A 12,197-nucleotide genomic window follows, 5' to 3' on the forward strand; every position below is an offset into this window, starting at 1 on the left:
CTTGCGAAAAATCTAAAATCTAAGTGTATTTCATGTTTGAGTGTGATTTGAAGACCGCAAACCCCCGCTCACTGCCCCACAGTAGGTAATATTTGCCCTTTTTACCTTTGTTTTATCACTGCGATTAAAATGCTATGTATGCTCTAAGAAGTTTATGTGTCAAGACTCAAGAGTGATTTTTTTTCTTTAGCTATACTGAAGTTTGAAAGTAGTGTTAAAAATGTATTTGCGTTTTCTTTCACATGAAGTTAGTTTCTTTTGGTTCCAAGTGAATATTCATTTTTTTAATTAAAATTGGGCACTAAGCACTTTATTAAAATAAAATCAATTATAGATACAACAGACAAAGCCCAAAAGTTACCTAGCCCAAAAATTAAAGCAAAACAAAAAATATAGGCAAAGAGACAGGTCATCTGCATAATTAGGAAAGTAGGTAGAAAGCTCCACCCCTTCATCTTCCTCAAACGAAATAACCGTAGATTTGATCTACTGTTAACTTGGTTTGGAAAAATCCTCCTCCGCTTCGATGTTCATCCTCAACTATCAGCTCAAAGCTCCATCTCTAAGCTAAGTGTCGAATCCTTCGTGATTAATTGTTCTTCCTCTTTTCATTAGATCGATGGAATGAACTTCTAAGAAGCTAATACCACCATCATATCAAAAGAATCGATTTAGAAACAATAAAACCTGTCCTTATGATGCCAACAGGTTTCCATGTCTTAATAGTTAGAGCTACATATCAGAATCGGTGGATCTATTGTTTGGATACTCGTACCATTAACACCCCAAGGTCTCACTGGGTGTAGGTGTTTGCATCCAAAGAAATCACTTCTAACAATAGGTATCACCTTTTCCTTTATTGTAACTCCTTACTCTAATGTTAAAACGGTACCCAATGCACAAATTAACTTCTTTGCATCATGTTTTCAATGTTGTCTGCGAAGCAAACTTTGTAAACATGGTCAATGTTCTACATCCCTATTCAAACCATCTGCAACATTTTCCAGTAAGTCCAATGGTGTCCACTTTGTATTCCTCTTTTATCAATTTTTAAGTCAATGTGAGCTTTTTAAGATAATACCACCAATCGATCAAATCGTTTCAACAGGAGAGTGTTTGATAATCATTTGAATTTTGTTGCAGGATTTACTAACAGAAACACTAAGATCACAAACTACCAGATGTTGATGCCCATAAACAGGTGCTTCCAACATCTATAGTAAGTTGCCTTATTGTTATTGTTTTGCATATCCCATTATAAAAGTATTGTTATATCTTCCTTGAATTTTGATATCATGAGTTTTGATCGGATCTTCTGATGTGGTGTTCCTGATTTATCTAAATTTACTATCCTTCTTCCTGTTGTTGGAATTTCACCAAAGTTATTAAATTGAAAATCACCTGCAAAATCAAAAACTAAGTTAGTAAAAAAATCAGCGAGAGTATTACCTTACCTAAAGGAATGTATTACTCTTACTGATATAATACACATTAGTGCTCTTATGGAGTTGACCTTCATTGTCACACTCCATGGGACCTCCTAGTTTCCTTGAAGAATTTGCACCATAATCCAAGAATTTGATTCTATAATGATATGTTGGATAACATTGTCTTTACAGTAGAGGAAGCACCCTCTTATTGTTGTAGCTTATGCTTTAAGGCTGGTAGTGTCCTTAATTCTTGAGACTCTTGCAACTACCAAATCTCCTTCCCCATTTCTAATACAGAAAGCAAAAGAACTAGGTACAGGGTTCCCTCTTGAGGAACCATCAGTGTTTCTTTAAACCAAGGATTGGGAGGGGGAACCCATTTTACAATTCTGGTTACAGAGGTAGTTCTATTGTTCTGCAAAACATCAATAATATCTATTCATCTTCTCCCTTATATATTTAAATTGAATATGACCTTAGCAAACTTCAAAATAGTGTCATTGAATTCCCAGTATACCTTTCTTTCATGGTATGAGCCACCATGTAGGATGGTATTTCTTCTTTTCCACAAAAACCCAGAAAAGGATGATAGGAAGTACCTTGAAAACTTCTCGTAGCTTACTATTACCTTCAATATTTTTCCACATTCTCATAGTTTGCTTTAATTTAAGTCTTTGATCAATAATACCAGTTGCCCTACAGTAGTGAATCCACACTCTATCTGCCACCTCCCCTTTGAGAAATAAATGTTCTATTGTTTATCTACCTGAACTATTACAGCATCCACAATCCTCAGAGATATTAGGGTTCCACAAATGCAAAAGAGTTGATACATGAACCTTACCCAACCAGATTATCCAAGAAAGAGTAGAGAATTTGAAGGGTAATCTTTTACTCCATATTGCCTTTAGATCTTTATTTACATCCACTCTTTGCCTCGAAATTTCCAAAGCACTCTTAGTAGTGAATTTGCCCGTACTATTTTTAGTCCACCATAGCTTGTCCATTACATTCTCAAATTGACCAAATCTCATAGTATCTCGAACATGTTCAATGACATGTTCTGGGAATACATCTTGCATTGCACCATAATCCCAACCATCCTCTTTAATAAAATCACCAACATCATTTATAGGATGGCAATATTGTACCTCTATTGAATGAAGAAATATAGGACCAGAGTTGGTCTAGTTATGAAACCAAATTGTTGAGGTTCCACTTCTTGGTTCCCATCATAAAAAAGACTCAATCTTTTCCTTGTTCTCCATCATTGCTTTCCACACTTGAGATCCACCTCTTCATTGCACCAATGTAGGAATCTGTTTCTTGCAGTATTTATTCCATAAATAGTTAGACCACAAATTAGTTTGTGTCCCGAACCTCCACCACAAATTAGCATACATTGCTTGAGAAACTTCTTTTAAGGATCTGAACCCTAAATCCCGTTCATCCTTTGGCAAACAAACCTTATTCCATATAGATCAGTGTTTGCTCCTTCCTGTCTCTTTGGAATGCCAAAATAATTTTTGCAAAATTCTTTGTAATTCTTTAAAAACACTTTTAGGAGGAACAATAGCTGAAAGAAAATAAATTGGGATGCTTTGTAGAACATTTTTATAGTAAAACGTCCTTTCCTCCATATGATAGAAGCCTACCCTTCTATGCTTGGAGTTTACTCCTCACTCTGTCCAACAAATCATCATAGTGCTCCTTCTTTTTCTTTGAATGTGTAATGGGACATCCTAGGTACTTAAGAGGAAACGTTCCTTTGGTCATACCTGTATCCAATTCCATCTGCTGCACAACCTCCCTGGAAGAATTTTGATGCATATAGAAGAGACTCTTATCCTTATTCGCCTTTTGCCTTGATTCCTGCTCATACTACTACAAAATCATCATAATCTTTCCAATAGAGTGCTTATTAGATGAGGCTAAAATGATAGTGTCATCTGCATATGCTACGTGATTGAGGTTGGAGCTCCACTTAGGCATACCATAACCCACAAAGGCATTATCTTCACAAAGATGATTAAGAGCTCTAGTTAGAACTTCAACATATAAGATAAATAAAGTAGGGGAAAGCGGATCCCCTTGTTTGACCCCCTAGTAGAATGAAAAAATCAACAGATTGGCCATTTAACAGAATAAAGTAGTAATTATTAGATATTAATCTCCAAATCACATCTACAACCCCATTAGAGAATTCCATCTTTCTAAGAACCTTCATTAAAAAAACCAGGATACTCTGTCATAGGCCTTAGCCATATCCAGCTTCAAGATTACAATAGAAGGTTTTTCTCTTTTCCATATATCAACAACCAATTCCTGTGTTAAGAGCACATTCTCAATGATATTTCTCCCTTTGAAAAAACCAGTGGTTAGGAGAAATCAATTTGGGAAGAATATTCTCCAATATATCATGCACAATTCTTAATAAAATCTTATTAACAAAGTTACTTAAGCTAATAGGCCTCAGGTCTGAAAAAGACTGCACATTATCTTTTTTCGGGATGAGTACTAGATTAGTATGAGTAATAGACTTTGGGAGGGTGTTTCCTGTAAAGAACTCTGCCACCATTCTACCCACATCAACACCTACTATATCCCAGCAAGAGTGAAAAAACTTTTCTGATAAGACATCTGGCCCACAAGCACTGTCACCATTTAAGCTGAAGATTGTCTTCCTTATCTCTGATTCAACTAGTATTTCCCCTAAAACTACATTGTCCTCCTCTGTAACCAGTTCTGGAATGTGATGCAATAGTGAAAAATCATATGCATCCATCTCTTGAGTGAATTGTTTTTGATAATAGTCAATTGCTTCATTAACAATTTGGTCTTTTTCCTCTACCCAACAACCCGACTCATTAATAGATCTTGTCACCTTCAACCTGTTTCTTCTCCCTTTCACTATGATGTGGAAAAATTTAGTATTTCAATCTCCATTTTCAAACCAATCATATCCAGCTTTCTGTTGCCAGTAGCTTTCCTCCAAATGTAGATATCTGGTGTACTCAGCTTTAGCTCTTTGCATGACTTCTCTATTCTCTTAAGAGGGGAACTCTTCAAATAGTTTCTCTTTCAGTTTGGCTATCTCTTCCCTGATGAGTAGTTGTTGAAAGATAGCCCCATATGCCTGTCTACTCCATATAGTGAGAGCTTTTCTCACCTGCTTGATCTTCCTTTTATAGTCAAGAAAGGGGTTATTCGTAAAGCTTGAATCCCAACCCCTCCGGACCACTTCTTTGAAATCTTCATGCTCTGTCCAAAACTTTAAGACCTTGAAAGGCCTTTAGAGCCTGCTATTTCTGTTCTCACAGCTTATAGTAAGGGGGCATGATCTGAGCTATCTCTAGTCAGATGTTCCACTTCTACATGAGAATACAATCCCTGAAACTCAGATTCGAAAAAACTTTATCAAGCCTTTCGAAGATGCAATCATCACCTGCTCTACCATTCCACCAAGTAAATGGGCTACCCTTATATTGAATTTGCAAAACATCACAGGCTTCAACACAAATATTGAAATCTTCAACATCAGCAGCAACCACTGGGATCCTTCCTATCTTTTATGCACCATTCAAAACAGCATTGAAATCTTCTCCTAAGATCCAGGGCCTATTGAATCCATTGGATAAAGAAAGAATATTTTCCCATAGGTCCATCCTCAGATTTTTATCACACTTTCCATAAACAATAGTCACCAAGAAATAAATACCAAGTGTCTGGTTACACAAATTCAGGGATGACTACTGCTTAGTATCACTAATCAAAGTAGTTGTAAAACCATGGTTCACAAATAACCAAATTTTGCCATTACAGTCATGAAACATTAAAGGCATATGTAGTCTGCTTCTGTATCTGTTTATGTGCTTAGTGTGTTGAAAATGTTCAAGAAGTGCCATGAAAGAAAATTTATGGTATTTGTTCAACATCGGTACTCTCTGAAAAGCCTTTTGTGACTTAACAAATCTAATATTCCATATAAATGCTTTCCTCATTTCTTCATTGGTTGAGACCCTTCTCCTCTCTTGGGTTGCAATCTAATAGGTTGAGGAACCTCTCCATTTCCTTGCTTTCCCCCCTTCCTTGCATATTTAAGGCTTTTAATAACTCTTGGGGACAAATAAGCATCTCTATGTATTTGTTCTTTATGTTGGTCAGTGATGTTGTCTTCTTCTGTTGCTTCCACCTAACCACAAACCTCCACATCCTGTTGAACATTATGGGTTAGGATATTATCTAGCACTTCATTAGGAGATTCACTCCAAGGAAGTGCTTCTTCAACAACTAAAGGGATATCTACTATTGTTAGTGCACTATCCCTATATCATTGTTATTGTCTTATGTCCTCCATTACTTCATCTCCCCAACTTGTGCATTAGTAGTTATAATTTATGTTGCATGTATCTGATGGAAATGCTCACCACTTTGCTGATTATTTGCAAGGCTCTTTAGTTGATCACCACCCAAGTCGTATTCTTCTGTTGTTCGCTGTTTTCCTCCTGTGTATTCCACCAACTTCATTTGTTGTTGATCTGCAGGATCGCATGTACTTCTTGTTTATTTCTGATGGGTTTGCTGACCACTTTGCTGATTGTTTGCAGGACTTTGTTCACCCCCTGAGTTGGCAGGAGATGTAAGGATGCAATCATTACTATGTTCTTTTGCTATTTGTATTTTTCTCCATTGTTTACCGCCGATTTCCTTTGATTTTCATCTACAGTATTGCTTGTGATGCTTGCTGGTAGTGTTGCTTGCTTCTCCTTTCCATGACTATGGAATGAACTGGATATCCATTCCTTGGTGGACATTTGATTCTCAAATATTTCCCCTTGCTTATTAATTCCTTGAGCTTTAGATATTGAAGTAATATTTGTATTATTAACAGGAATGTGATCATCCCCTTCTTCTGTAAGTGCTTCAAAGGGGTTATCATTGGTAATCACTTTATCTGGTAATATAACTTTCTCACTAAGATAACCCTTGTTAATGAACCTTCTGTTGGTTGGGTTCCATTGATGCCTTTGGTAAGTGTTTCTCCCTGCTTGTTTCCTTGATGTGGTGGTCTCCACTTTTTCGTTATGATCATTAACGTCTTTTTCCTCATTTTCTAGTTGCACCTGTTTAAGTTCATGATGAAGTACCCTACATTCTTGCTCATTGTGACCTTGTAACATGCACTTCTTGCAATATTTAGGTAAAAAATCGTACTTAATTTTCACCTGTTCAACCCTTGATTCCTTTGTGGTGGATTTAACAATCTCCGTCTCCACACACTTAGGTAAATCAGCCAAAAGGTCCACTTGCACCTTGACCTTAGCACAATTAGGTCTTGTTTTATTTACCGTTGCCAAATCCAAATGAATCGGTTTCCCTACTGCAGATGCGAGTGGAAATAGTGACTCTTTCATAAAGAAAGTTGGCTTGAGGTCAGGGAAAGCGATCCATGCCATTGCTTGAGATGTTTCCTCTTCAATCTTGAATTTAGCATCATAGATTAGGGGTCTCATTTGATAGGAATAACCATCCTTATCATTGATATAGTAGATGTTCTTGGACATACCATTAACGAAATCCTTAATCAAGTTGAATCTCATAAGAATGTGATGATTTCTCAAGAAACCAATCCTGCAATCTCCTTTCACTTTGAGTTATATAGGGATTTAGATGCGAAGATCCTCTAATTTAGGCCATCCATAGGAAATTTTCCCTATTGTTGCATATTGTAACTCTTTAATTACAATCATTCGATCCACTTCTTCCTCATTCCACATAACTCGAGGAATACCATTGATGTAGTTCAACTTTTTAATAGGAATAGGTTCAATTGATTGCTTACTCTGTGTCTTTGGAGCATTAATCGTTAAAGGTTTCAGAAGTTTGACATAAGGTTCCAAAGGTGATGGGGTTTCTTTGGCAGGCGAAGAAACTCTAGGCAAAATAGGCTCGATAGGGGTTGTGGTAATGAAGGAAAATTGTTGTCGGTAGTAGTGAAGGGTGACTGGTCAGCCATAAGAACAGGCTGACCAGTGGCCTGATTGACCATTTTCGGCAAATATTAGGGTTCAATTGAAGTTGACGGCATAAGTCGCTTTTGCTTCAGTTTCAACAAAAAAATTTAATCGTAAGTGAATATTCATTTGGTTCTCATATAATATGGATTTTGTAGCTTATGTTTGTTTGTATTTTTTTTAGGCAGAAACATATTTTAATAAAAGATGGTTGTTATTTTATTTATTTTAAAATATTGTGTTGATCATGCTTATACAAACCCATTTGCAGTTCTACTTCATGTTCTTGCACACATATTTTTAGTCTTTTTAGTCACTATTATCTCAATTCTCAAGTATAAGGCAGCTCTGTCATTTTTCATTATTCATGCTTCATAGAAATAATATTTCACTTCTAGTTTAAATTTGATGGGTTTGAGATTTAGCTTATACTCAAAATATATTTGTTATTGGTTTTAAAAGTCTTCAATAGATAAATGTGTATATTATTTGGCGCTTGCATATCTTGTGTGAGGGATAATATATATATTTGATTTATTCACTATCAATTAAAGTTGAATCGTCTTACTAATCCCTTTACCCTCTTTTTACTTGCATGAACTTGGGGACCAAAAATGGAGTCTTGATTCAAGACTCCAGCAAATTTTGAGTCTCCTAGACTTGACGTTACCATCATATCCGCATATGAAGTCGACATCTTAGACTACCTGAATAGCAAGCAAAACAAGCGAGCCTCGCTTGGAGCCACTCATGGCTACTTATATTTTAACATTAATTAGTTTATTTATTTTTTCTTTATATATATGTTAAACTTGCTTATGTGACTTGAATTCACAAATAGCTAACTTAATATAGATGTTTGAGATATGGTACCTCCAGTTAGAAACAAATCATTATAGTTACGGTAGCTCTTTTTTGGGTAAATCACATAAATATGCAATATTAAAAAAATAATTACCATCTATGGCAATATAATTTTTCTAACTAAATATAACATTTTTTTAGAATTAAAAAAATGTACTATTTATCTTCCTTTGCCTCTTTATCTGCCCTTTTTCTCTTCCTCTTCTTTTTTTATTCTTCTTCGGCGTCTCTTTCTGTGTCATTCTTTCTCTTCCTCCTCTTTTTTTTTTATTCTTCTTTTTTTTTTGAAATTTTCATTTAAATAATCATTTATAGATCAGTTTTTGCCCATATTTCACTATTTTTACCCAAAAACACGACAAGAAGAGGAATAGAAAAATCAAAAAAATTGTACAATATCATGTTCTCAAATAGAAATTTCAAATCTTTAAAATTATAGCAACAAGAGTTCACCATTGATGGTCATTATAAAGCTTCAAATTTTGAATTAATTATTTGAATTTTTACGAATTTTGTGATTAGTTTGGATAGGTTATTCCTACAAATAATTGAAAATGTCTTTTGGAGTTTATATCTCAATTTTTAGAGGGTTTGGTTAAGTTTATAATTTATTTTAGGAGAAATATTAGATTGAAACTTGAAAAAGGTGAAGTTTATGGAACGGTATCGCGATTGTATTAGATATGTTTCATAACTGTATTAAAATTATATTAACATCACGAACAATACATTTATAATACATATTACAAACTTCACTCCTTTTTTAGTGATATCAATCAAAATAATTTAAGTAACACACTTGTAATACATTTATAACATATGCACAATACATATTGCAAACATCACTCATGTTCTTAGTGATACAAACTAAAATAATTTATAAGACACATATAATACATGTTTTATTCATGAATAATACAAGTTTAATTCAGTCTATAGATTATTGTCTTGTCTTTCGTTAGTTACGTTTTTCATTTATTGTTTGTTTTTCTTCTAATTCAACTTTAATATTGTGTAATACACTTTTAATGCAAATTTAATTCATTTTGTAGTTTATTATTTGTTACTATTAGATTTCTTATTTAATTCATTATTGATATAAGTTTAATTCACTCTATTGATCATTGTTTGGTGTTTCATTAGTTACATTGTTTATCCATGCTTAATTCAACTTTAATATTTGTGTAATGCACTTTTAATACAAGTTAATTCATTTTGCAGTTTATTGGTTGATTTGTTATGATTGAATTACTTGTTTAATTCGTAATTGATACAAGTTTTATTCAGTTTACAAATCACATAATGCTCTTTCATTTGCTACATTTTGCATTCATGTTTAATTTTCTTCTAATTCAACTTTAATATGTGTGTAATACATATTTTATTCAAGTTTAATTCATTTGGCAGTTTATTATGTTTCTTCATTTGTTACAATTAGACTACTTGTCTAATTAATTATTGATACAGATTTTATTCAGTCTACAAATCACTGACTGCTCTTTCGTTTGCGATTAGTTTGGATAGGTTGTTCCTACAAATAGTTAAAATATCGTTTGGAGTTTATATCTCAATTTTAAGAGGGTTTGGTTAAGTTTAGAATTGATTTTAGGAAAAATATTGGATTGAAGCTCGAAAAGGATGAAGTTTACGAAACTATATCGCGTTTGTATTAAAGTTGTATTAGATATGTTTCATAATTGTATTACAATTGTAACATCCCAGAAAAATTTTGCGCTAAGACTTGAACCATCCTTCGTTGTGAGTAGGATTTTATCGAGGAATTAAAATTTCTTAAGTGTTAAGTTCACTAGATGTAGCACCTTGAGTTCGAAAATTGATTAAATTGGAAATAGCAAAAATCTGAAATTTTGCAAGCTAAGTATGAGTTTTGGGTTGACTTCAAACGATCAGAACTCCTAGCTCAGGATGAGTTAGGTGTGCTACCAGATGCCGTAGGAAAGATCTTTGAATTATCTTTCCAACGCCACCGAGTTTGCTAAGTTTTGAGGTCGGATGAGTGAGATATGGCCCTTTGAAGTTAGGTTGTCCAGTTAATGAAAGTTAGCCGAAAATAGTAAGGGGTATTTTGGTCTTTTCCTTACCAAATCAGATTTAATTCATTTTTAGTAAGGTTTTAAGGGTCTAATCCTATTAGGTTCAGTTTTGTAATCCTAGAATACGCCTAGGGTTTTAGTTGAGAGTTCAAGAAGAGAAAAGAAGAGAGAAGAGGAGAAAAGAGAAAGGATCGAAGCGTTCGTCGAAATTCTTGAGAGTTGTTGCGAATTTTCGCCATGGGTTTGATCCCTAAGAGGTATGTGAGATCACATTAGCGTTGGGTTAGTTCACCCACGCGCCAATCATTGATTTAATTCAGCGAATTTAAGTCTTTGAAGGTTTAGAAATTGAGTTCTTGAGGAACATTGTTAAAGGTTTTCTTGAATTCTTGTGGGTTGCGTTGATTGAAGTTTCTTGTGATTTGATTCATGTTTCTGGGTGTAATTTCGGTTTGAATCTATCGTATATTGAGGGTATAAATGATACTAAGTGTTCGGGGAAGGAACCATGGAAGTTTAGACGGTTTAGAGATGAAAAACGGAGAAGAAAAGTCGTCAAACACCTGGGGATAGGGGTGGGGCATCGCGCCAGCCAGTGCGCCCCAAAAGTGTCTCTGAATCTTCACCCTTGGGGTGCCGCACCAGCCAGCGCGCCCCAGACCAGTCCCTGAATGTTGAGGGCTGGCGCCCCGCGCCTCTCAGAGCACCAGGGACGCCAGTTCTCACCATTTGTTCCCCACCTTTTTGTACTAGTTCCTTAGCAATGTACCAATATTTTCTAGTTGATTCCAACACTCTAAGGTACATCTAAACATCATGAAATCATCCATAAATATGAGATCATGAACCTTGAATCCATAATCAAATTCAAGGAAAAGTTAAGATCGAAGTCAAGAGAAGTTAAGAGTCAAGTCTTGAGAGTTCTCTCAAACATTTTTTTTGAGAAAGTCCCTTTGAGTCCTTTAAGGAGTCTTCTACAACTTCTAATAACTTGTTTCAAGACTCGAGTAAGTGAGCATGAGAGTGAGGAGAATGTATTCATGAGGCTACACTATCACCTAGATTATTCGTATCATGAACCATAACTCTTGAATTCATAATTCACATTCAAGAGAGAGTTAAGAGTAGAGTTCAAGAAAGTCTTTAAGTTCAATTGTGAATCCTTTGAGATCCATCATCGATTTCAGTTAGGTTTTGAGGAAGTAAGTAAAAGAAAGAGAAGAGTCGTATACATGGGCTCCATGTAGTTATGTAGACCTTTGAGTCGAGTCGTTCATGCCTATAATTCCACATGAACTCCGTAAATGAAGCATCATTGAGAGGAGTAGTATATCGATGACCTAAGTCTTAAGTATTGAGTTTCTAACCCATTTGAAATTACATTCCTAATCATAGGACTATTACATGTTACCCATGAAGTCCTTGAGTTGAATAATTCATGCCCATAATTCTGCATAAACCCTATAAGTTGAACAGTCTCGAGTTGAGTAGTTCATGCTCATAATTCCGCATGAACCCTCTGAGTTGAGCATTCTTGAAATGAGTAGTATCATTGAAGTTCTTGAGTTCCAAGTATTGAGTTCTATCTATGGCTATTGAAAACTTTGCATTGAGTCGTTCACGTCCATAAATTGACATGAACCATATTTTAAGAAGTCTTTTGCAAATGTTTAAACTTTGTTTTAAGACTTAAGCTTTGAAATTGAATAAAGAGCAAGAGTAAAGTTCATTTTCTTTAAAAATGATATATGGGAACTAAGTATTCCAAAAAGTAAATGCTTTCACATTTAAGATGAGAGGAAACTGAGATTTCCAAAAGAGTTTTGAGCAAGAAA

At 34.8% G+C, this 12,197-nt stretch overlaps 1 long non-coding RNA gene across 2 annotated transcripts; it reads left to right on the forward strand.

Annotated features, from left to right (window-relative positions):
* Window positions 1–385: 385 nt before the first annotated feature.
* Window positions 386–6,150, forward strand: LOC107058413 (uncharacterized). 2 transcript variants are annotated; one of them, XR_001472015.1, is made up of 4 exons: window positions 386–841; window positions 945–1,006; window positions 1,144–1,219; window positions 6,038–6,150. It is a non-coding gene; the product is annotated as an uncharacterized lncRNA (long non-coding RNA). The 2 variants fall into 2 exon arrangements; XR_001472016.1 differs by having other exon boundaries at window positions 1,144–1,201.
* The last annotated feature ends 6,047 nt before the right edge of the window (window positions 6,151–12,197 follow it).

The sequence above is a fragment of the Solanum tuberosum genome, unplaced genomic scaffold (genome assembly GCF_000226075.1).
Source record: "Solanum tuberosum cultivar DM 1-3 516 R44 unplaced genomic scaffold, SolTub_3.0 scf00019, whole genome shotgun sequence".
Taxonomy (NCBI): Eukaryota; Viridiplantae; Streptophyta; class Magnoliopsida; order Solanales; family Solanaceae; genus Solanum; species Solanum tuberosum.